We start from the raw sequence: 26527 nt of genomic DNA, 5'->3' as shown, positions 1-26527 counted from the left end.
CCTCCACACCATCCCTTGTGTCCAACTTCTCTCCCTTTCTGTTCCTTCCCTCCCTAAATCCCATTGTCCATCATCTCTCTCCCTCCCTTGAAGGTCTGTCTCACCCTGAAGGCCTTCACCTCCCCCTGAAGGCCTGAACCTAAACTAAACTAAACCTTAGGTTTTTATACCGCGCCATCTCCATGGTCGTGGAGCTCGGCACGGTTTACAGGGAATGTAATGAGAAAGGAACTCCAGGGAAAGGGTTAGATGAAGATCGGAGGGAAGAAGAATGTTAGAGAGCTAGAAAGTCAGGGAGGAGGGAGAGTTAGATTTTAGAGAAAAGCCAGGTTTTCAGATGTTTTCGGAAGGGTTGGAGAGCACTCAGGTTCCGAAGGGGGGAGGTGAGGTTATTCCAGAGCTCGGTAATCTGAAGAGGAGGGAAGACCCCAGTTTTCCTGGGTGGTAAATGTCTTTTAGTGAGGGGAAGGATAGTTTTGATTTTTGGGTAGGTCTGGAGGTACTACGATTCGAGGAATTCCAGGAGAGTGGGATTAATGGAGGAAGGATGCCGTGGAGGATCTTGAAAGTTAGGCTGATGCATTAAAATGGACTCTGGAAGTTATCGGAAGCCAGTGAAGCTTGGAAAGTAGTGGTGAGACGTGATCGAATTTACTTTTAGCAAAGATAAGCTTGGCTGCGGCATTTTGGATCCGTTGAAGTCTGTGGAGGTTTTTCTTCGTTAGGCATATGAAGATGGAATTGCAATAGTCCAGTCTGGAGAGGATGATGGATTGGACGAGGACGGCGAAATGTTTTTGATGGAAACAGGATCTTACTGACCTCAGCATGTGAAGGCTGAAATAGAATTTTTTTACCAGGGAGTTGAGGTGGTCATTGAAGGACAGTGTAGAATCAATGATGACGCCCAGGACCTTGCTGGAGAATTCGAGCTGCAGAGAGGAGCCGGAAGACAGTGGGATTGAGGGGGGTAGCTGAGCTAATTTTGGGCCAAGCCAAAGTAGTTTTGTCTTGGATTCATTCAATTTCATTTGGACGATGTGGGCCCAAGATTGGAGGTTTGAGATACAGGAGGATATGTTCAGTGAGAGATCAGTGAAGTTCGAGTCGGTCTCGAGGAAGACAAGGATGTCGTCAGCATAGGTGTAAATTGTTTCAAGGGGGGATAGATGGAGGAGTTTTAGGGAGGACAGATGTTGAAGAGGATAGGAGATAGAGGTGAACCTTGTGGGACTCCACAGATTGGTGTCCAGGGGGAGGATGAGGTGCCATTCATGTTGACAATGTAGGAACGGGAACGAAGGAATTTTGAGAACCATTCAAGGACAGTGGAGGGCCTGCCTGTCTCCCCTGAAGGCCTGTGCCACCATCCCTGAAGGCCTGTTTCCTCCTTGAAGGCCTGTCTTTCCCCCTTGAAGGCTTGTCCCCCCACTTGAAGGCCTGCACCCCACCCCTAAAGGCCTGCACCCCACCCCTAAAGGCCTGCATCCCACCCCTAAAGGCCTGCCTGTCTCCCCTTGAAGGCCTGTCTTCCCCACTTGAAGGCTTGTCCCCCCACTTGAAGGCCTGTCCCCCCCTTAAAGGCCTGCATCCCACCCCTGAAGGCCTGTCCCAACCCCCTTGAAGGCCTGTCTCCCCCCCTTGAAGGCTTGTCCCCCCCCCCTTAAAGGCCTGCATCCCACCCCTGAAGGCCTGCCTGTCCCCCTTGAAAGCCTGTCTCCCCCCCTTTGAAGGCTTGACCCCCCCCCTTAAAGGCTGCATCCTACCACTGAAGGTCTGCCTGTTCCCCCTGAAGGCCTGTTCCACCCCCCACCCTGAAGGAATGCTCCCCCCCCACCCCGGATGGCCTGCGTGTTCCCCCTGGCCTCCCACTGGTGTCCGGCTTCCCCCTGGCCTCCCCGCACCGTTTACCTTTGAGGAGCAGCCTGCAGACAAGATTGTGGTGCTAGCGATCTTTGTACTGCTTCAGAGCTTTCCTCTGCCGCAGTCCTGCCCCTCCTCTGATGTCAGAGGCAGGATCGTGGTGGAGAAAACAGCTCTGAAGCAGTGCAAAGATTGCTAGCACCGCAATCTTGTCTGCAGGCTGCTCCTCAAAGGTAAACGGTGCGGGGAAGCCGGATGCCAGGGGGAAAGCCGGACAGCAGCACTTCCCCAATGACCTTCCCCCTCTAAAACAGGTGCGGCACCGGCCGGCCAGCAAAAGCAGCGCTGCCGCTCCTGCTTTAGGGGGCAAGGGTCAGCTGAATCGGGAAGCCGATTTTTTTTTTTGTTTGAATCGATTTGAATCGATTTACTCAAAGTGAATCGGTGATCCGATTTGAATCGTGAATCGGGCAGCACTAGTCAGAACAGACTCCACGGCTCTCAAAGCTGGAGGACTGACCAACCAGGGGGCCAGGCCGCCTGCTGAGGCCCACTAGAAAAATATGGGGAGGTGGAAGGTGGGGGGAGGGACCCAGCATGAGACCTGCCGGGTTTAACACCCCTAAAGTCGGACGGATCCCCAAACAGAACCTGCCCAAGCTCTATCCGGCACAAAAAGGGGAACCAGGAGTCCACAAACAAAGTTCCAACAGTGCTAAGAGGGGAGCTGAAAAGCCTTACCACCTGCTACCGGAGACTGAGGAAAACTGGAGTTGCAAGAGGGGCATGCTGTACTGATATACAAGTTTGATCTCAGTCTCCACCTGCTGGTAGCAGTGAGGCATATTACCCATTCGTAAGGACTGTACCAGTCTACCAAGCAATACAGAATCTAGTTATATTCAGAAGACGATCAATGACTGCAATGCTAGGAATATTTTTGCAGGCAAGCAGAACAACTCTAAACAAGGGCAGAAAATGTTTGGGAATTTAACTATAATGCTACAGTTCCAAAGACTACAACTAGAGATAAAACTTACATGCAGAAGGAACTCTGACCACAGGTCTTAAAATTACTTCTGTCCACAGCCACAGATGATGTTATGCAAAAGAATATCCAGCTGACAGCTAAGATTGGAAACCTAAAGGAAAGAAAGAAGAGAATGAGGAGCTCAAAACATCACAACTAACCTCCCTCCTTTTGCACACAGCTCCTTTCTCTCCTCCTCCTATAGCGCTACCAGAAGCAGATAGCGCTGCACAGAGTAGTCACAAAGAAGAAGAAAACAGTCCCTGCTCGAAAGAGCTTACAATCTAAACAGCCAAGACAGACCTCCCCAAGACCCACCCAGGAGCGTGAGGGGCTCAAAACATCATAACCCCATACATAGTCCCTGCCCCTCCTCCCCACTGAGAAACACCCAGGCGAGTGAGAGGCTCTATACTATAGTATTTAAACTCTTCTGTCTCATTGACTGCCTTTCCCCTCCATCCTAAGATACCCGACTTAGGATTATGAACAGTCAGGCTCCAGATTTCCTGGGCAAAGGCAGAGTATGAACTTAACTGGATATGATGCATATTTATTTCAAAGGCTAGAATTGCTGCTTTATCTACAGGCATGACAAGCTGTCTTCTACAGAACAGAAACAGAAGAAAACCAAAAACTTCTGCAGAGAACAGAAACAGTAAAATATGGAGATGGTCAGAGGATAATGATGCTACTGGAGCCACATTTTGGTTATTCATTTTATTGCTGACCCAAAGTTCTCTTCTGCAGCAGCAGGCAATTCTAAATGTTCAGCGTCATAAAATCCAAGCACTGCCAACTCAGCAGAGGCCTACGCAAATTACAGAATCACAGCCCTTATTCCACCAGTGTTCCTGTAATTCTTATTAGTACATCAGAAATACATACCATAATCCCTAGATATTGCTACCAAGAGCATCAACTAGATCTCTGAGCAAAGCAGAGAGAATTTCCAGAGCGAGGCCCAACCCTCATTTGCTGAAATGAAGTCTCAGGAGTAGGCTTTAGGCTTTGTTTATTTGATCTACAAGCAACCCTGCAAATGCATCTGAGCCCTCACGAACTTGCCATACATAGTCCAAAAGCTTTGTCTGTCCATGCATATGCAAACAAAGCAGAGGAAAAGCTTCTAGAGATGTCACCTCACAGTACATTTTGTAATTCTGATACAGACACTGAAGGAATTCAATACATATTTAAAAATATATACATATTGAAATTTCAATTACTTCAGATTGGATATATTTTGTTTGCTAATTAATATTCTCAATTAACTTTAGTGATGTAATTTCTTTTATATGTTTTCTTTCTGTTTTTCATGAACAAGAGAATTCTTGTGAAGTAATTGAAATTTCAATTAAATAAAAATAAAAATACATGAAGGAGATTATCAGCAGTCCACTTACTAACCCTCTCTCATTCTCAACCAAACCTTGAGGGAGGGGAAGGGGTGGAATCCAGATCCATGTAAGAATACTTTACACCAGGGGTGCCCACACTTTTTGGGCTTACAAGCTACTTTTAAAATGACCAAGTCAAAATGATCTACCAACAATAAAAATACTAAACTTATACCCCCTCTTTTACTATGGTGCGCTAGCCAATTTAACGCGCGCTAAGTGCTAATGCGCCCATTATATTCTATGGATGCGTTAGCATTTAGCACGCATTAAATCGGCTAGCGCGCCTTAGTAAAAGACCCCCCCTATTTATTCATATACACTGAGTGCACCTCTTCTATCCTCCAGACCTTGTTCCATTCCCCAAGCAACATCTCTCTGTTTCTCCAGGAGTCCAACTTTCTTCCTCTCTCCTCCACCCCTATTGGCAACATGTCTCCCTCCTCCGTTATGATCGTGCAACTCTCTGTTCTTCCTCGGGGTCTCTCCCCCCCCCCCTCTGTCTCTTCTGTCTGCACCTTCCACAGTCCAACATCTGCCCCCCTCTCTTCTGCCTCCCCTTTGTTTCAGGTTTCTCCCTCTTTCTATCTTCCTTCTGCTAACATTTTGAGTCCTCCCACCCTTGGTCTAGGTCTTTGTCTCTCTCACTCTGTCTTCCCCCTCCCCAGGGCCTGGCATCTCTCTCTCTCTCCTCGGTTCAGGGTGTTTCCCCTCTCGTAGTCCAGGATCTGTCCTATCTTCCCTCTCCCTTTTGGTTCAAGGCTCCTTTCTCCCCCCTCCTTAAGGTCCTTTTGTCTCTCCCCCCCACCGATCCAGCATCTGTAAGGCAACCCCCATCCCACCGGGGCCTTCGCGATGGACACAGCCTTACCTCCGCTGCTTCCCGCACAGTGACTGTCAGGACCTCAGACCTCTTGACTGCAACTGTCCTCATCTCTGTTCTTCCCGCTGGGCCTAACTACCACAGTTGAAAGTTAATTACGGCAGCATACAGAGCGAACCTAGCAAGCTGCCGTCAGCCTCTATAGCACATTCTCTCTGCCGCGGTACTGCACCTCCTCTAATGTCAGGGGCGGGACCACGGCAGAGGGAACGTGCTACAGAGGCCGACGGCAGCCTGCTATGTTCGCTCTGCAGGCTGCCATAATTAACTTTCAACTGTGGTAGGCCCAGAGGAAAGAACGGAGGACGCTGAAGGGGAAGCATGTCGGGCGCTCACCTAAATTAGCTGGGCAGAGCGCCCGGCTAAAAGATACTAAAGACGCTAGGGAGAACACTGGCTCAGCCTGGCATTGCCTTTGTGATCGACCGGTAGATCGCGATCGACATTTTGGGCACCCCTGCTTTACACAGTCATCACACAAAAGAGAAAAGTGACAGAGGCAAAATGACATTTCCAAACAGTGACAAAGAAGAAGAAAGGTATTTGGAGATAGCAATGTTACTTCGTAACAGTTGTTATCCAGGGACAGCAGGCAGCTATTCTCACTAGTGGATGATGTCATCCGACAGAGCCCCGATACTGACGTCTCACAAGCATGTCTTGCTTGAAGAAACTTAGAAGTTTCGAGATGCCCGCACCGCGCATGCGCCAGTGCCTTCCCGCCCGATGGTCCGGGCGTGTCTCCTCAGTTCAGGTAGCTAGTAGAGAAGCCAACCCAAGGGAGGTGGGTGGGACGTGAGAATAGCTGCCTGCTGTCCCTGGATAACAACTGTTACGGTAAGTAACATTGCTTTATCCCAGGACAAGCAGGCAGGTATTCTCACTAGTGGGTGACCTCCAAGCTAACCTCAATGGGATGGTGGGAGAGTTGGCAACTTAGGAGAATAAATTTTGTAACACTGTTTGGCCAAACTGTCATCCCTTCTGGAGAAAGTATCCAGACAATAATGAGAGGTGAATGTATGAACCGAGGACCAAGTGGCAGCTTTACAAATCTCCTCAATCGGTGTTGATCGGAGGAAGGCTACAGAGGCTGCCATCGCTCTGACCCTATGGGCTGTGACCTTATAGGGAAGGGTTAATCCAGCCTGGGCATAGCAGAAAGAGATACAAGCCGCCAACCAGTTGGAGATGGTGCGCTTCGAGACAGGGCGTCCCAACTTGTTTGGATCAAAGGAGACAAATAGTTGAGGAGCAGTTCTGTGTGGTTTGGTGCGATCCAGGTAGAAAGCCAAAGCACGTTTACAGTCCAGAGTGTGAAGAGCTGATTCTCCAGGATTAGAATGAGGTTTTGGGAAAAACACTGGAAGTACAATGGATTGGTTGAGATGAAATTCAGAAACCACTTTAGGCAGGAATTTAGGATGAGTGCGGAGGACCACCTTGTCATGATGGAATACTGTGAAAGGCGGGTCCGCCACCAAGGCCTGAAGCTCACTGACCCTGCGAGCAGAAGTGAGGGCCACTAGGAAAACCACTTTCCAAGTGAGAAACTTGAGGGGAGCCTTGTTGAGAGGCTCAAAAGGAGGTTTCATAAGTCGAGAAAGCACAGTTACTTACCGTAACAGTTGTTATCCAGGGACAGCAGGCAGATATTCCCACATATGGGTGACGTCACCGACGGAGCCCCGCAGCGGACAGCCTCGAAAGCAAACTTGCTTGAAGATCTCGAACTTTCGAGTACTGCACCGCGCCTGCGCGCGTGCCTTCCCGCCCGAACTAGGGGGCGCATCTCCTGAGAGGATCCTCAGTTCAGATACCTAGCCAAGAAGCCAACCAGGGGAGGTGGGAGGGTTGTGGGAATATCTGCCTGCTGTCCCTGGATAACAACTGTTACGGTAAGTAACTGTGCTTTATCCCAGGACAAGCAGGCAGCATATTCCCACATATGGGTGACCTCCAAGCTAAGTAAAAAGGGATGGAGGGAAGTTGGCAATTTATGAAAAAAGATTTTGCAAAACAGATTGGCCAAAATGGCCATCCCTCCTGGATAAAGTATCCAGACAATAATGAGAGGTGAAAGTATGAACCGAGGACCAAGTGGCAGCCTTGCAGATTTCCTCAATAGGAGTTGATCGGAGGAAAGCTACAGATGCCGCCATAGCTCTAACTTTATGGCCCGTCACTCGACCTTGCAGAGGAAGACCAGCCTGAGCATAGCAAAAAGAAATGCAAGCAGCCATCCAGTTGGAGATGGTACGCTTTGATATAGGACGACCCAACCTGTTCGGATCAAAGGATATGAAAAGTTGAGGAGATGTTCTGTGAAGCTGAGTGCGTTGCAGGTAGAAAGCCAAAGCACGTTTACAGTCCAAGGTATGAAGAGCCGCCTCTCCTGGGTGAGAATGAGGCTTTGGAAAAAATACAGGCAGAACAATAGACTGATTGATGTGAAATTCTGAAACAACTTTAGGCAAGAATTTAGGATGAGTACGGAGAACCACCTTGTCATGGTGAAAAACTGTGAAAGGTGGATCAGCCACTAGCGCTTGTAATTCACTGACACGACGAGCAGAAGTGAGGGCGATGAGGAACACAGCTTTCCAAGTGAGATACTTGAGATGAGCTTTGTCAAGTGGTTCAAAAGGAGATTTCATAAGTTGAGCTAAAACAACATTGAGATCCCAAACCACAGGAGGTGGTTTAAGAGGAGGATGGAGATTGAGAAGTCCTTTCATAAAACGAGAAATCATAGGATGTGCAGAAAGGGATTTTCCATCCAAAGGCTGATGAAAAGCAGCTATAGCACTAAGGTGGACTCGGATAGATGTAGTTTGAAGTCCAGATTGTGATAAATGAAGTAAATAGTCCAGAACTGATGTCAATGAAGCAGATCTGGGTGGTAAATTATGTGTAGAACACCAAGCAGAGAATCTTGTCCACTTTTGACCATAACATTGTCTAGTGGATGGTTTTCTGGAAGCAAGTAAAATATCTTGTACAGACGGAGAGAATTGAGAAAAGTCTGTTAAATAGAAAGGTACCAAGCTGTCAAATGTAGAGACTGTAGATTGGGATGAAGCAAAGATCCTTGATTCTGCGTGAGTAGAGAAGGAAATATTGGTAGAAGTAGAGGCTCCCTGGTGCTGAGTTGAAGTAGAAGGGAGAACCAAGGTTGCCTGGGCCACCGAGGAGCTATCAGAATCATGGTGGCATGGTCTGACTTCAACTTGACTAGAGTCTTGAGAATCAGAGGAAACGGAGGAAAAGCATAAAGGAACTGATTCCTCCAGTCCAGTAGAAACGCATCCGCTTCGAGACGTTGAGGAGTAAAGATGCGGGAGCAAAATTGAGGCAGTTTGAAGTTGAGAGGTGACGCAAACAGATCTATCTGCGGAGTCCCCCAACGAGCAAAAATTTGGCGAAGAGTAGGAGAATTGAGTGTCCATTCGTGAGGTTGTAGAAGACGACTCAATTTGTCCGCCAAACAGTTGTGTTGACCCTGAATGTAAACTGCTCTGAGGAAGATGTTGTGGAGAATCGCCCACTGCCACAATTTCAGAGCCTCTTGACAGAGGGAATGAGATCCCGTCCCTCCCTGTTTGTTGACATAATACATGGCTACTTGGTTGTCGGTACGTACAAGAATCACCATGTCGTGAAGAAGATGCTGAAAAGCTTTGAGAGCATAAAATATCGCTCTGAGTTCCAACAGATTTATAGGACACCTCCGGTCTGCTTGGGTCCAGAGCCCTTGAGTGCAAAGACCGTCCACATGGGCTCCCCATGCATACATTGACGAGTCTGTTGTGAGAACCTTCTGATGAGGAAGAGGGTAAAACAGTAAACCTCTTGAAAGATTCAAAGAGAGCATCCACCAACGGAGAGACTTTTTTAATGAAGGAGTGATGGAAATTAGTCGAGTTGGTGGATCCACTGATTGTTGCCATTGAGATGCCAGTGTCCATTGAGGAATGCGAAGATGAAGCCTGGCAAAAGGAACCACATGAACTGTAGAGGCCATGTGACCGAGCAGAACCATCATTTTCCTTGCTGGAATAGTTGAAAGTTGGAAGAATTGTTGAGAAATCTGAAGGAGTGCATCCTGACGTGGTTGAGGAAGGTATGCTCTCAGATTGATAGTGTCCAGAGTCGCTCCTATGAACTGGAGAGACTGAGAAGGAATTAGTTGAGATTTGGGAAAATTGATGTGAAATCCCAGACTTTGAAGAAAGAGAATAGTCTGTTGGGTCGCTACAATAACCCCTGAAAGAGAGGGAGCCTTGATGAGCCAGTCATCTAGGTATGGAAATACTTGGAGACCCTGATTGCGAAGAGCTGCAGCTACAACCACAAGGCATTTTGTGAAAACTCTGGGGGAAGAAGCCAGTCCGAAGGGGAGAACTCTGTACTGAAGATGAAGATTTCCTACTTGGAATCTGAGGTATTTGCGAAAAGCTGGATGAATGGGGATATGAGTATAGGCCTCTTTGAGATCGAGGGAGCACATCCAATCCCCTTGATCCATCAAGGAATATAGAGTTGGCAGAGTGAGCATTCGAAATTTCTCTTTGACTAGAAATTTGTTGAGAGCTCTGAGATCCAAAATCGGTCGCAAATCCCCCGTCTTTTTGAGAACTAGAAAATAACGGGAGTAGAATCCCGAGTTCCTTTGGGAGAGAGGAACTTCCTCCACTGCTCGCAGGAGAAGAAGAGCCCGAGCTTCTTGAAGAAGAAGAGGAAGATGCGACTGATTTGAAAGACACTCTCTTGGATGGCGATCTGGAGGCACCTGAAGGAGTCGAAGAGAGTATCCCTCTCTGATAATGGTAAGTACCCAGAGATCTGATGTTATGAGCTCCCATTGATGATAAAAATTTGACAGGCGACCCCCTATGGGGAGGGGAGAATTTGGAAACAGAGAAATTTGAATGCTCAAATTGAGATTGTCAAAAAGACTGAGCAGGCTTAGTGTTAGCAGGGGTCTGTGACTTCTGTTGTCGTTGTTGTGGAGGAGGCCGACAAGCAGGAGGTCTAGAAAAGGCAGGAGTTGTTTTCTGTGGATAGCGACGTGGAGTTTGTTTAAAACCTCTAGTTGGTACAGGTTTAGGTTTTGGACAGATGAGGGAAGCAAAAGAGCGCTCATGTTCTGAAAGACGCTTTGTAGCTGCCTCAATAGAGTCATCAAATAATTCATTTCCTTGACAAGGAAGATTAGCCAATCTATCCTGGAGGTTAGGATCCATGTCCACTATCCGTAACCATGCTAATCTACGCATGGCTACTGCAAATGCCGAGACTCTAGACGAGAGTTCAAAGGCATCATAGGAAGCTTGTAGCATGAATAGTCTCAACTGAGAAAGAGTCTTAAGGATATTTTTAAATTCTGATAGACGATTGGTAGAGATATCCGGGTAAAAGGAAGACAAAATCTTTAAAAAATGATTGAAATAGGACGTAAAAATGTAATTATAATTTAGAACTCTATTTGCCATCATAGAATTCTGGTATAAACGTCGACCAAATTTATCCATGGTACGGACTTCCCTACCAGGAGGAACTGAAGCATAAATTTTGGAGGGATGTGCTTTCTTTAATGATGACTCTACCACTAGAGATTGATGAGAAAGTTGAGACTTTTCATATCCTTTAGATGGAACCGTTCTGTAACGAGACTCCAATTTAGATGGGATGGCAGTGATAGAATAAGGAGTCTCCATATTGCGAGTGAAGGTCTGCTGGAGGACAGGAGTCATAGGCAATCTGAGTGACTCTTTAGGAGGATGGGGAAGCTCCATATCCGCCAGGTACTCAGGAGTATATTTAGAGTCTGAATGAAGGTCTAGCTTAAGAGCTTGGCCCATATCAAAAATAAATTTGGCAAAAGAAACAGATTTTGGGTCAGATGATTCTTCAGGAGAGCCACTGCGAGATTTATGTTGTACTGAGTAGGATGGAGAATTTTCTCTAGAGTATGTAGAAATGTCCGATTCCATACGCATAGTAGGAGAAGAAGCTGTACTTTGAAGTGGAGTAAGAGAATGTTTCCTCTTCAGACTCCTGGATGGAGAAGTACCCGGTGTACGTGGTACAGAATGAGTCGAGGTGTGTGGAGAACTGTCTCGACGGACTGGCTTCGATGGGGTTCTGGATCGAGAAGGGCTTCGAGTGGAGGCTCGATGTCGAGATCCCTGCTTCGTCTTCGAAGGACGAGACAAAGAAGCCTCGGTATCCAACGGCGAAGACTCCCTCCGAAGCTTGGAGGCAACATGTCTGGAATGCTTCGACCGATGCTTTGGAGGAGGAGAGCTCGGAGACGACTCCGATGAGGAAATGTTTTTCGGTGTCCGGGATCGGCTTCGGGAGACTGGAAGCTCCGGTTGAGTAACAGGCTGGTCAGCCCGAGGCAAGGTCGAGGACGGGACCAGTTGAGCCACCAAAGAATTAATCTGAGTGGTGAGGATAGACTTTAACATGTCTTCCAGCATCGGCACCGAGACAGAAGATTCTGACCTCGTATGTGCAGCAGTACGCTCCGAAGAGGGCGACCTCGAAGGTGAGTATTCCCTTATCTTGGAGGTACGCTTTGAAAGTGGTCTCGCCGAGGACTCTGGTGGCTTCTTGGATACGGCACCTGAAAGGGAACTCGGAGACTTACCCCCCGTAGAAGGCTTCGTGGAAGACGTCGTCTTCGAGGCAACCGAAGTAGAAGAGGTCGAGGCCTTCGAGACCGAAACTCCAGCCGGAGTCTGGGTCGAGGCCTTCGAGACCACAGGTGTCGAGGTCGTCGGAGTCGAGGCCTTCGAGACCGGTGCAGCCGCCACGGTCGAGGCCGGCTCCGAAGATTGCTCCATACCGAAAAGTTGAAAAAATTGAGCACAACGCCGCCGAAAAGCTCGTGGAGTGAGGGTAAAGCAGCGATGACAATCTTCTGGGGAATGAGATGAACCCAGGCACTGTAAACAACGGCAGTGGGGATCGGTGACCGAAATCACCCGATTACACTGTCGACAACGTTTAAACCCGGTAAGAGGCCGGGACATGGAAAAAATAAAGTCCGTGTCGAACGAAGGAGCCTAGGCCTAGGCCCAAAGCTCGACGGCCGAACTTAAAAGGAAAAAAGAATATACTTTTTTTTTTTTTTTTTTTTTACACGAAAAAGAAAAGAAGAAAGATAAAATTAACACAGCGACCGACTTTAATTTAAAAGAAACAGCCGCGGTGATGAGAAGGCAATGCTGCAGAGAAAGAAAACGTGTCTTCTTGTCTCCGCGGAAATAAACGAACTGAGGATCCTCTCAGGAGATGCGCCCCCTAGTTCGGGCGGGAAGGCACGCGCGCAGGCGCGGTGCAGTACTCGAAAGTTCGAGATCTTCAAGCAAGTTTGCTTTCGAGGCTGTCCGCTGCGGGGCTCCGTCGGTGACGTCACCCATATGTGGGAATATGCTGCCTGCTTGTCCTGGGATAAAGGACAACATTGAGATCCCAAACCACTGGAGGCGGTTTGAGAGGAGGATTGACATGAAAAAGTCCTTTCATAAATCTGGAAACCACAGGATGAGCAGAGAGAGGTTTCCCCTTTAGAGGCTGATGGAAAGCCGCAATCGCACTCAGGTGGACTCGTATAGAGGTTGACTTGAGACCAGACTGAGACAGGTGTAGAAGATAGTCCAACACAGAGGATAGAGAGGCTCGCCGAGGCTCCGTAGAGTTGGAAATACACCATGAAGAAAATCTAGTCCATTTTTGGGAGTAGCATTGACGAGTAGCAGGCTTCCTGGAAGCCTCCAAGACATCCCTCACCGCCTGGGAAAACTGGTGAGGGGTTATGTTGAGAGGAACCAAGCTGTCAGGTGGAGAGAGTGCAGGTTGGGATGAAGCAGTGATCCCTGATGTTGAGTAAGCAGTGAAGGAAACACTGGAAGAAGGACCGGCTCCCTGCTGCTGAGTTGAAGTAGAAGGGAGAACCAAGGTTGCCTGGGCCACCGAGGAGCTATCAGAATCATGGTGGCATGGTCGGACTTCAGCTTGACCAGAGTCTTTTGTGAACGAGAGGAAATGGAGGAAACTCATACAGAAAGCGATTCCCCCAATCCAGCAGGAAAGCATCTGCCTCGAGGCGATGAGGAGTGTAAATCCTGGAGCAAAACTGAGGCAGCTTGAAGTTGTGGGGAGCCGCAAAGAGGTCTATCTGAGGCGTCCCCCACTGTGCAAAGATCTGATGAAGGGGTTGGAATGGAGAGTCCATTCGTGAGGCTGGAGTAGATGACTCAAGTTGTCTGCCAAGACATTGTCCTTCCCCTGAATGTAGACAGCCTTGAGGAAGGCATTGTGGCGAACCGCCCAATCCCAGACTTTGAGAGCTTCCTGGCAGAGGGAGGCCGAGCCCGTGCCCCCCTGCTTGTTGACATAATACATGGCGACCTGATTGTCTGTGCGAATGAGGACCACCATGTCATGAAGCAGATGTTGAAACGCTTGAAGAGCATTGAAGATGGCTCTGAGCTCCAGAAGATTGATTTGATGGAGTCGGTCCGCACTGGTCCAGAATCCCTGAGTGCGAAGACCATCCAGATGTGCCCCCCAGGCATAGGTCGAGGAATCGGTCGTGAGAACCTTCTGGTGGGGAGGAGTGTGAAACAGCAAACCTCTGGATAGATTCCAAGAGGTCATCCACCAAAGTAGAGACTGCCGAAGAGAAGGAGTGACGAGGATGTGTCGAGACAATGGATCTGACACCTGAGTCCATTGAGATGCCAGGGTCCACTGCGGGATTCTGAGATGGAGTCTGGCAAACGGCGTCACATGAATTGTAGAGGCCATGTGCTCCAGGAGGACCATCATGTGTCTCGCTGAGATGGACTGGCGAGAAGACACAGACTGGCAGAGATGAAGAAGAGCCTCCATGCGCTGAGGAGGAAGGAATGCTCTGAGACGGATGGTATCCAGGACCGCCCCGATGAAGGGGAGCGACTGGGTAGGCTGTAGATGAGATTTGGGAAAGTTGATCTCGAAGCCCAAACTCTGTAGGAAGGAGATAGTGGCCAGGGTCGCAGAGATGACCTCCGGGCCCGAGGGGGCCTTGATGAGCCAGTCGTCAAGGTAGGGAAAAACCTGAAGACCACTGCTCTGGAGTGCCACGGCCACCACCACCAGACACTTCGTGAAGACTCTGGGAGACGAGGATAGGCCAAAAGGAAGCACTCGATACTGCAGATGTAGATGTCCCACCCGAAATCTGAGATACTTGCGAGAGGCCAGATGAATGGGAATGTGAGTGTAGGCCTCCTTGAGATCCAGAGAGCACAACCAGTCGTTCTGCTCAAGGAGGGGATAAAGAGAAGCTAGGGTCAGCATGCGAAACCTCTCTCTGACCAAGAACTTGTTGAGGACCCTTAGGTCCAGAATGGGTCGCAGGTCGCCCGTCTTCTTCGGAACAAGGAAGTACCGGGAGTAAAACCCCCGGTTGTGTTGGTCCACAGGGACTGGCTCGACGGCACAAAGCCGGAGCAAGGCCTGAGCTTCCTGAAGAAGAAGGGCGGTCTGAGTCAAGTTGGAAGGATACTCTCTTGGAGGGTGGTCCGGAGGGACCCGAAGGAATTTAAGAGAGTACCCTTCCCTGATGATAGTAAGGACCCAGAGGTCGGTTGTTATCGCCTCCCATCGATGACAAAAATGATGGAGCCGCTCCCCGATGGGAAAAACAGGGGGAGGCAGAACGAGACTGGTTATGCTCTCGAAGGGACAGTCAAAAAGGCTGAGGAGCCTTGGGGACAGTGGACGGCTGAGGCTTTTGCTGAGCTTTCTGAGGAGGCTGCCGTTTCGCAGGTTGCCTCGCAGGTGGAGCTTGCCTCGGTTGATAACGCCATTGATATATTAAAGGCGGTCGAGAGGGTCGAGACTGCTGAGGCTTAGGCTTCGGCCGAAGAATGGACTGAAAGGACTTTTCATACTCAGACAGTTTCTTCGTGACGGTCTCGATGGATTCATCAAAAAGATCTGCCCCAGCACACGGGATGTTCGCCAGGCAGTCTTGAAGATTCGGATCCATGTCAATGGTCCGCAACCAGGCCAACCGGCGCATCGCCACAGAGCAGGCCGCCGCCCGGGCCGAGAGCTCGAAGGCATCATAGGAAGATTGCATCAACTGAAGTCGAAGCTGGGACAACGAAGCAACCACTTCCTCAAACTCAAAACGAGCCTGGGATTCGACGTAGGGCGTAAACCTCCGAAGCACAGGAAGAAAAAATTCCAAATAGGTGGCAAAATGGAAATTATAATTCAGAACTCGGGACGCCATCATAGAATTCTGATAGATGCGTCGACCAAACTTATCCATGGTTCTGCCCTCGCGACCTGGAGGCACCGAAGCATACACCTGGGCCGAATGGGACCGCTTGAGCGAGGATTCGACCAGGAGGGACTGATGTGAAAGCTGAGGTCCCTCGAAGCCCTTATGATGCACCGTGCGGTACCGAGCATCCAATTTCCCAGGGACCGCAGGGATAGAGTACGGAGACTCAAAACACCTCATGAAGGTCTGGTCGAGGAGCTTGTGCAGCGGCAGGCGTAAGGACTCGGCTGGAGGACTAGGCAAATGCATGGTATCGAGGTACTCCTTGGAGTATCGAGAGCCAGAATCGAGGGTAATGTCCAGGTCATCCGCCATCTGCCTCAGGAACGAGGAAAAAGACAGTTGGTCCGCCAGCGCCGGCCTTCGAGAAGGGCTGGAAGAAGTCGAGGCCTCGGGTTCCACCGAGGCCTGAGAACAACAGGGTGAGTAAAAAACTTCGGGGTCCTCGAACTCCGGTCCCGGAGGAGGAGACCCAGCCGAAGCAGAGTACCCCATACGAGGCAATTTCTTCTGAGGAGAGACGGTCGAGTGTCTAGAGGAATGCCTCGAAGAGTGCCTGGATCGATGCCCCTCACGATGTCTGGATGGGGATCGAGCCCGTCTGGTAGAATACTGATCCCCCGAAGTCTCCATAGAGCAGATAGGACTCGAGGCCGTGGATCGGAGAGGCGGAAGATTTGTTGCTTCCCCCGACGACGCCCAGGCTTGATAGGGGGTTCGGAAGAACTCGTCCTGCTTCCGGCTATGCCCAGGACTGGGAGGCCTCGAAGGTGGACGCCACACCGACTCATGGGGAGGAGTAACAGGCTCCAAGGGAGGTAAGTCACTAAGGGAAGCTTTCCTCGAGGGAATAGGCTCTAAGGGAGGCATGTCACTAAAGGAGGCCTTCCTCGAGGCACTAGGCTCCAAGGGGGGCATGGCACTACCCGAGGCCGACCTCGAGGCGCAGAACGCTGACCGTCGCTCCTCCTCGCCGAGCAACGAGGTTGAGCGGCGCGGCGAAGGAGGAGGGGGCAGCCCGCCCCTCGGAATCGGAACTGGGAGGTCACCCTGGATCGAGGCAATCAGCAGGGGTCCCATGGTGTTCATGAGGTCCACAAATTGAGCCTCCAGAAGGGACCGCAACGAAGCCGATATGGAGGGATCCGCACCAAAAGGGGGCCCTTCCGCACGGTCTCCGCGCTCCTTCGGTGCCGAGTGCTTCTGCTTGCCAGCCTTCGGCACTTTGAGCACCACCGGTGGAACAGTAGGGGTCGGCGCCTGGTCCGAGGAGACGGAGGAAGGCACCGGCGCCGAGGTCGAGGCCGAAACCGGCGTGAACGATGCCGGCTTCAGAAGACTCGAAACAGCCGGGGAGGCCGAGGGCTTCGTAGATGGGGGTCGAAGCACCAGTCGATGTCGAAGCTGTAGGATCCAACGCAGCTTCCATCTTGAACATGGACTCCCACAGAAGACAGCGACGCTTAAACGCTCGCGCTGTCAGAGTGGAGCAAGGCCGGCACGATTTAGGAAAGTGGTCAGGACCCAGACACTGGAGGCAGCGTCAATGCGGGTCCGTGAGCGAAATCGCGCGCTGGCACTTGCTACACTTTTTAAAACCGGTGATCGGCCGGGACATAGGCCGGAAAAGCTCCGCCGCAAGGTCGAAGGCGTGGGGCCCAAGCCACGCAGCCGACCCGGAGTCGGAAGATAAAATTTTTTTTTTTTTTTGAAAAAAGAAATCAAAGAAAGAAACAACACACGGCAAGAGTAAAAGGAACTCAATCCGCGGTGATGCAGAAGGCAAAAAATCAAATTCAATGGGCGCAGAAATGAAATAAACTTCTCAGCTCCGCGGAAGAAAAAGAACTGAGGAGACACGCCCGGACCATCGGGCGGGAAGGCACTGGCGCATGTGCGGTGCGGGCATCTCGAAACTTCTAAGTTTCTTCAAGCAAGACATGCTTGTGAGACGTCCGTATCGGGGCTCTGTCGGATGACATCACCCACTAGTGAGAATACCTGCCTGCTTGTCCTGGGATAATGAATATATCATATAGTGCAGTCACATGCATGAAGGGGAAAAAAAAGATGAGACACCCTCACAAACAATAATTATAAGGACCTAAGTTTATTAAAATGTTTTATAAATATACTACAGCAGAAAACTCAAAGTAAAACTGATTTCAACATGTTTTAATTACTTTATTATTTAAATTATTCTTTTAGATTCTAATCTCTACCAGGGATTCAAAGAGACTCACAGACTAATAACACAAGTTAACCAAAATAAAGACATAAAAACATGATGGCAGATAAAGGCCAAATGGCCCATCCATTCTGCCCATCCACAGTAACCATTATCTCTTACTCTCTCTAAGAAATCTCACATGCCTATCCCATGCTTTCTTGAATTCAGACACAGTCTCTGTCTCCACTTCCTCCGGGAGATCGTTCCACACATCTACCACCCTTTCTGTAAAATAGTATTTCCTTAGATTACTCCTAAGCCTCTCAATTTCATCCTATGCCCTCTCATTCCAGAGCTTCCGTTCAAATGAAAGAGACTCACTCGACTCATGAACATTTATGCCATGAAGGTATTTAACAATTCTTAAAGTGAACTCAAGACAGATCAACAAAAGTACAAAATTTTTTCAGTGATGAGAAATGTACTACTTTGTGGGGTGTCAGAAAGACCTTTGAAGACAAACTTCAAAAGATTCTTAAGATCTTCATTCATCCCCTATGGCTTTATAAATAGTCATTGTTGTATAAATAATATAGTCATTATTGTATAAATAATATAATAACTTAGCTTTTTTGGTTATTTCTTTTTTAACTTCTTTTTTTCTTTTTTCTATTAAATATATTGCATTGCTTTCTCTAACGGTCAGCATGTATCGCTCCCCTGCCGACGCGTTTCGCCTATCTTTGTCAAGGCATGGGGTCTGGATCATTAAATGCTCCTATGTGTAGTGTTCAGCGGCTTCTAAGAAAAACCCCATGCCTTGACAAAGATAGGCGAAACGCGTCGGCAGGGGAGCGATACATGCTGACCGTTAGAGAAAGCAATGCAATATATTTAATAGAAAAAAGAAAAAAAGAAGTTAAAAAAGAAATAACCAAAAAAGCTAAGTTATTATATTATTTATACAATAATGACTATATTATTTATACAACAATGACTATTTATAAAGCCATAGGGGATGAATGAAGATCTTAAGAATCTTTTGAAGTTTGTCTTCAAAGGTCTTTCTGACACCCCACAAAGTAGTACATTTCTCATCACTGAAAAAATTTTGTACTTTTGATGAAGGTATTTAAACATCTCTCAAGAATAATAATGATTATAACAAAATATAAATCCAAAAAAAGAAAAACATGTTATAGCCAAGTCATGGGAGTGCCCCCTGAAAAACCATTTAATTCAAGTGGCGACAAAGCCTCAACCTTGTATAATATGCAGATGGCAACCCAATGAATTTTTAGCCTTTCTAATTCTGTATCATAGGCAGAAAACTCCACAATTCTTCAAAAATGTAATTTTTCAAAAACAGGAAATCATCCCACCACTGTGCACAGGGAAAAGGAAAAAAAACCAAGAGACAAAATTACACTTATCTTTATAGATATCACCAATCAGAACATAATGCTCAATCCAAAGCTTCGATCTTCCTGCTATAGCGGAACTCAGCATTCGGGTGAAGATAAGGGACTAGATCTTAATGTCCAACAAGGCTTTTGTTTCGCCAACAAGTGGCTGCTTCAGGGAAACTTGAAACTCATGTTCTCTCTTGCTCCGTTCACGATTTGGCTTCAGAATGGTGACCAGATTAAAACTCACAGGCCTTCCGGGGGGAGGAGGGGGAACAGTCCTTTGGGGCGGTGCAGGCCTTCAGGGGTGGCGTGTAGGCCTTCAGGGGGGGGGTGCATGCCTTCGGGGGGGGGGTGCAGGCCTTCAGGGGGGCAGGCTTTCAGGGGGGGTGCAGGCCTTCAGGGGAGGGGGTTCAAAGATATGTGCATATGCCATACTTTGGGGGGAATAATGGGACTAAAAACAGAGGAGTGGAAGAGAGATGGTAGATAATGGGATTTAGGGAGGGAAGAAACAGAAAGGGAGAGAAGTTGAACACAAGGGATGGTGTGGAGGGGGGATAGAGATACTGGATAGGAGGGTTGTTGGGAACAGAAAGGGAGAGATGGTGGTCCCTGGGGTGATGGGGAAGCAGGGAGAGATGCTGGATGAAAGGGTAGTTGAGAAAAGATGGATCTGTGGATGGAGACGAAAAAAAGGAAAGATGCTAGACCTTCAGTGGAGGGAAGGGAAACAGAAGGGGAGGACAGAGATTGATGGTTAGTACGGAGAAAGAAGAAAAGAAGGAGACCCTGGCAAGCAAGTTATCAGAAGACAACCAGAGCCTGGGACCAAGATTTGAATATTGACCAGATAACAAAAGGTAGAAAAAATAATTTTATTTTCTGTTTTGTGATTATAATATGTCAGATTTGAAAAGTGTATCCTGCCAGAGCTGGTGTTAGACTGCAAACATGAGTTAGGATTTAACAGAGAGAGGAAAAGTCCTTTTTGTTTCTTTATTTTGTTTACACCACAGCGCCAGTGTGGTTAGAAGAAGCCAAAGGGGGTGAAACAGCTATAAAATAAACCCACCAGGATGTTTGAAAAAAACACCCAATTGGGCAGGAAAATCGAATTGAAAAACCAATTCAATAGGCTGAATCGAATCGAATGATGGCAGAACGTTTGGGGATTAGTAAGCTCTTTAATGATATATGGAGTCCATTGACTACTTTTGTTACATTACAATAAGGGACATGTTTCTTTCTTTTTCATTTTTTTCCTTACACATCCAGGGAGGGAGGGTGGGTGGGTGGGAGGGGAGGGAAATGTCTTTTTGAAGAGTTAAATTATAATATTGTAATCACAATATATGTATTATTATTTTAAGAATTAAGATGAGGATGGGAGAAATTGATTGTTTAATGTGATAATTGTATAGTTAACAGTGTGTTTTGTGCACTATTTCTGATTTACCATTTGTATTACACTATCAAAGTTTGAAAATCAACAAAGATTTAAAAAAACAAAAACTCTACTCCCCCTCTTTTTCTTCCTACCCTGTCTTTCCTGAACAGATTATAGCCTGGTATAACTACATCCCAGTCATGGTTCTGAGTGAACCACGTCTCCATGATTGCCACTATATTCAACTCATCTTCTTCCATCAAAGCTTCTAGATCCAGAATCTTGTTTCCCATACTTTGAACATTAGTATATACTGCTTTCCAGACATTGCCCCCTTTTCCCATCCGTGTAGAGGTATTCAGTGATTTACTGTATTTTTTGCTCCATAAGAAGTACTTCTTTTCCCAAAAAAGTGGGTGGAAATAAGGGTGCGTCTTATGCAGTGAATACCGTCCCCCCAGTACCTTTATTTAATCCTGGGGGTCCCTCCAGCGCTGCATTGGCAGGCTCCCCTGCTGGACAGCCGCCCGAGTCCCCATCTGCCATAGCAGTGAGAGGCAGGCGCGAGCCCTGAGTGCACCTGCCTGGTCCTGTGCCGCGCCCGAATGGTGGTGTCAGCTCAATCCAGCGCTGCATCGGCAGGCTCCCCCATCTACCACAGAAGTGAAAGGCAGGCGTGAGCCCTGAGCACACCTACCTGGTCCTGCGCCGACTCCCGAATGGTGTCGTTGGTTCTCGTGAGTTTCGCAGGAGCTGACAGCATCATTCAAGCAGTGGTGCGGGACCAGGCAGGCGCGCTTGGGGCTCGCGCCTGCCTTTCACTTCTGCGGCAGATGGGGGAATCTGCCAATGCAGCGCTGGACATTCGGGCGGCGGCGCGGGACCAGGTTTTACAAATTTTGCACTTTATTTCTGTTAACCGCTTAGAACCTAACGGATGTAGCGGTATATAAGAAATAAATTACATTACATTACATTTATCAGTGAAACCTGGCACCACCCAAAAGCAGAACTATCCAAAATTTTGAGTGAAATCAAACAAAGAAGCTTAATGAGATTTCTCTTCATGAAGATTTAGGTTGGCTCTCTCAGAATGCTTTTACAAAACCCCTCTGCGTTTTCTCCACCCATGGAAACAAAAATCCCCCCAAATTCTTCAAGGGCCAGTTCATAGAGCTTAAGAACTTTCCTTAAATGTGTAAACTAGAAGAAATACCCTTGATAAATCAGTTTCAAGTATTTCAGTGTTGAATTTGAAGTTAATATACAGTATAATTTAATTGTTATTCAAAATTGTGTTCATAGAAATGCAGAGAAGTAATGGCAGATAAAAATTATATAATATTCTATTTAGTCTTTCCAACCACATCGAGTGGATGGAGGAGTTACCTCATGGTTAATGCTGTAGTAGCTCCTTATGACTAATTTAAACCTCCTCTACTTCTAGGCCAGGGGTGTCCAATGTCGGTCCTCGAGGGCCGCAATCCAGTCGGGTTTTCAGGATTTCCCCAATGAATATGCATGAGATCTATTAGCATACAATGAAAGCAGTGCATGCAAATAGACCTCATGTATATTCATTGGGGAAATCCTGAAAATCCAACTGGACTGCGGCCCTCGAGGACCGACATTGGACACCCCTGTTCTAGGCTGTAAAATTCCTTTCATAGCCATGGTTTCTTGAATTCAGATACTATCCTCGTCTTTGCATGTCAACTGGAGATGTGCATTTTCCAAAGCTGAGCATGAAACAGAAAGACTTCCCTGCCTGCCATGTTTCTACCTGCCTGCCAGCCACTAGGCACTGCCCTGTGCCCTGTCCTGGCCTACCACTAGACCACAAGAGGGGGGACAGGGTACAGAGCCTGGTAGGGAGGGAGGACAGGGTGCAGAGCCTGGTAATGAGTATGGGGTTGGGTGCAGAGCCTGGCAGGGAGAATTTGGTTCAGAATATTTTTTTTTCTTGTTTTCCTCTTCTACATCTAGCGTGCGTCTTATGGTCAGGTGCGTCTTATGGAGCCAAAAAATATGGTACTTAACTGAGGGCTTATACTCACCTGGGGGCTTTGATCACCCTGCCCCATCACTTCTAATTTAAAGCCTTCTTTAGTAGATTAGCCAGCCTGCCACTGAAGACACTTCTTACCTTCTTTGATAGATGGATACCATCCCTGCTCAGCAGCCCTTGGAAAATGACCAAATGCTCCAGGAAGCCAAAATGCTCTCGATGACACCATCCACGTAGCCATGCATTCATCTCTAGTATGCATGCTTCTCTGACCTGGCTTTTACCCTCGACAAGGAGGATGGACGAGAATAGCACCTGTGCACCTGACTGCTTCACCTTCTCTCCCAGTGCCTTGAAGTCACTTTTGATAAGTTTGCAGGGGTACCTGGCAATATCACTCATGCCAACATGGATGAGTAGCATCAGATAATAGTCAGCAAGTTTGATAAGTCTTAGCAATCTTTCCATAGCATCTTGGATTTTGGCACCAGGCAGACAGCATACCTCTCAGGGCATCATATCTGGTCTGTAGATGGATGCTTCTGTACCCCGCAGAAGGGAATCACCATCCACCACTACCTTACGTCTCCTAGTGGTCATGGATCCAGCAATTTTTGTGATTTCAAGTCTTGGTTCTTCTTCTCTCTGGGATGCGCTCATCTTCTCCACTTCCAGGGCAGCATACTGGTTCTTCAGTTCAAGGGCAGGTGGAGTCACAGTACCAGTCTTGCAGGGTTCCGTAATCTGAGTCCTCTTCTTCCTCACTTCTGGAAATCTTAGATGCCTCATGAACTATTTCATCAATGTAGCTCTTATTCCAACGGATGCTTCTCAGTCTTGTCACCTCCTCTCTCAGTTCCTTTACTTCCTTCATGAGGGATTCAAGCTGAAGACAGCTAGCACATGGAACCATTCCCTCTGCCTGGGTAACATTTTAAGAACATAAGAAGTTGCCTCCACTGGGTCAGACCGAGGTCCATCTTGCCCAGCGGTCCGCTCCCGCGGCGGCCCATCAGGTCTGCGACCTGTGAAGTGGTTTCTGACCACTTTTATAACCTACCTCAAGTTCTATCTGTACCCCTCTATCCCTTTATCCTCCAGGAACCTATCCAAACCCTTCTTGAACCCCTGTACAGAGTTCTGGCCTATCACTTCCTCCGGAAGCGCGTTCCATGTGTCCACCACCCTCTGCGTAAAAAAGAATTTTCTAGCATTTGTTCTAAACCTGTCCCCTTTCAATTTCTCTGAGTGACCCCTAGAGCTTGTGGCTCCCCTCAATTTGAAGAATCTGTCCTTATTTACTCTCTCTATGCCCTTAAGGATTTTGAAGGTTTCTATCATGTCCCCTCTAAGTCTCCTCTTCTCCAGGGAGAACAGCCCCAGCAATTTTAACCTGTCAGCGTATGGAAAATTTTCCATACCTTTTATCAGCTTAGTCGCCCTCCTCTGCACTCCCTCGAGTACCGCCATGTCCTTCTTGAGGTACGGCGACCAGTATTGAACACAGTACTCCAGGTGCGGGCGCACCATTGCGCGATACAGCGGCATGATGACTTCCTTCGTCCGGGTTGTGATACCCTTTTTGATGATGCCCAGCATTCTGTTTGCTTTCTTTGAGGCTGTCGCACATTGCGCCGATGGTTTCAGTGATGAGTCGACCATCACCCCCAAGTCCCTTTCCAGGTTACTCACCCCTAGCAGTGTTCCCCCCATTTTGTAGTTGAACATCGGGTTCTTTTTCCCTACATGCATGACCTTGCATTTCTCCACGTTAAAACTCATTTGCCACTTTTTTGCCCAGTCTTCCAGTCTCGTTAGGTCCTTTTGTAGGTCTTCACAGTCTTCCGTGTTTCTAACCCTGCTGCAGAGTTTGGTATCATCAGCAAATTTGATAACCTCACATTTTGTCCCCGTTTCCAGATCGTTAATAAATATATTGAATAGTAGAGGTCCCAGCACCGACCCCTGCGGAACTCCGCTCGTGACCCATTGCCAATCTGAGTATTGGCCCTTGACTCCAACCCTCTGTTTCCTGCCCGCTAGCCAGTGTTTGATCCATCGGTAGATATCCCCTTGCACCCCGTGGTTCCACAGTTTTTTAAGTAGCCGTTCATGTGGTACCTTGTCGAAGGCTTTTTGGAAGTCAAGGTAAATGATGTCTATGGATTCACCCTTATCCATCCGACTGTTTATTCCCTCAAAGAAGTACAGCAAGTTCGTGAGGCATGACCTTCCCTTGCAGAAGCCATGCTGGCTCGCCTTCAGTTGTCCATTGTTTTCTATGTGTTCGCAGATTGTGTCCTTTACCATTGCTTCCATCATCTTTCCAGGAACCGAGGTCAAGCTCACAGGCCTGTAGTTTCCCGGGTCACCCCTTGATCCCTTCTTAAAGATGGGCGTGACATTTGCTATTTTCCAGTCCTCTGGGATCTCCCCAGTTTTTAGGGAGAGGTTACATATTTGGCGAAGTGTCTCTGCTATTTCGTTTCTCAGTTCTTTTAGTACCCTTGGGTGGATGCCGTCCGGGCCTGGTGATTTGTCGCTCTTTAGTCTGTCTATCTGTCTGAGGACATCCTCTTTGCTTACCTCTAGTTGTACCAGCCTTTCGTCGTGCTCTCCGTTTATAATCACCTCGGGTTCTGGGATATTGGATGTGTCCTCTCTGGTGAAGACTGACGAGAAGAATTTGTTTAACCTTTCAGCTATCTCTTTTTCCTCCTTTATCGCTCCTTTCCTGTCTCCGTCGTCCAGTGGTCCCACTTCCTCTCTGGCTGGTTGTTTCCCTTTCACATACCTGAAGAAGGGTTTGAAGTTTCTTGCTTCTCCTGCCAGTCTTTCCTCATATTCTCTCTTTGCCTTCCTGACCTCTCGATGACATTCTTTCTGGTGTCTTTTGTGCTCTTCCTGGTTTTCCTTTGTTGGATCCTTTTTCCATTTCTTGAAGGATGATTTCTTGTCACTTATCGCCTTTTTAACTGCAGATGTTATCCATGCTGGGTTTCTAGTTCGATTTTTTTTGCACCCTTTCCTAAACCTTGGGACGCACAGGTCTTGTGCCTCGAGCACTGTGCCTTTAAGCAGTGTCCAGGCTTCCTTTACGGTCTTCACCTTCCCTGAGTTGCTGTTGAGCTTTTTTCCTACCATTTTCCTCATGTCCTTGTAGTTTCCCTTTCTGAAGTTGAGTGCTGTCGTTTTGGTTCTTTTCACCTTTGATGTTCCCATGTTTAATTTGTACTGGATCATGTTGTGATCACTGTTCCCTAATGGTGCTATTACCACCACTTCCTTTGCGGGTCCTTCTAGCCCGTTGAGGATTAGGTCTAGCGTGGCATCCCCTCGCGTTGGTTCCGTGACCAGCTGCTCCATGAAACAGTCCCTTATCGCCTCTAGGAATTTAGTTTCTCTCGTGCAATTTGAGTGCCCAATGTCCCAGTCTATTCCCGGATAGTTGAAATCCCCCATAACCACCACCCTTCCACTTTTGCACTCCTGCCTCAGTTCGGCCTCCAGTTCCAGGTCGTTTGCTTCTGACTGTCCTGGTGGGCGATAGTACAATCCCAATTTGATGTCAGCTCCTTCCCCTCCTGTCAGCTTAACCCATAGTGACTCCAGACTGTCCGCCCTTATTGTTGTTTCTGTTCTGGAGGAAGGAATTTTCTATCTGCACAGACACAGAAGCTGTAACCTGAGCAGCAGCTTTGGTGACACTTTTCCCAGCCATACTGTGGTTGCAGAAGTACTTACACCTGGATGAAAAAAGAGAGCAGAAAAATCCTACCAAATCAATGTCCTGTTCCTGGTTGGCTGAATAGCCAAAAAAGCTCCACCTTGGGGTGGGTGGGAAGGAATTAACCTCAAGGGTCACCTTTGGAGTCTGATTTCTAAGAAAGCCCTCAGAGTTCAGACAATTTTGATATATTACCTCAGACTACATGTACAATTTGATAACGTAATGTTATGCATAATATATAACTCTTTATATCTTGTTTAATTCTATATAGAATTTTATGTAACAATATACTG

At 47.9% G+C, this 26527-nt stretch overlaps 1 protein-coding gene across 3 annotated transcripts in view; it reads right to left on the bottom strand.

The window, feature by feature from the left end:
- Positions 1-2902: 2902 nt before the first annotated feature.
- INTS5 (integrator complex subunit 5) overlaps positions 2903-26527 on the bottom strand; it is a 63791-nt gene continuing 40166 nt past the window's right edge. For all 3 annotated transcript variants that reach the window (XR_004540269.1, XR_004540267.1, XR_004540268.1), the window contains exon 2: positions 2903-3005. The gene's annotated coding sequence lies outside the window, so the exon portion shown is untranslated. The remainder of the gene's footprint in view (positions 3006-26527) is intronic.

This window comes from Geotrypetes seraphini, chromosome 8 (assembly GCF_902459505.1).
Source record: "Geotrypetes seraphini chromosome 8, aGeoSer1.1, whole genome shotgun sequence".
In the NCBI taxonomy this organism is placed as follows: Eukaryota; Metazoa; Chordata; class Amphibia; order Gymnophiona; family Dermophiidae; genus Geotrypetes; species Geotrypetes seraphini.
This window is presented reverse-complemented; position numbering and strand designations above follow the sequence as displayed.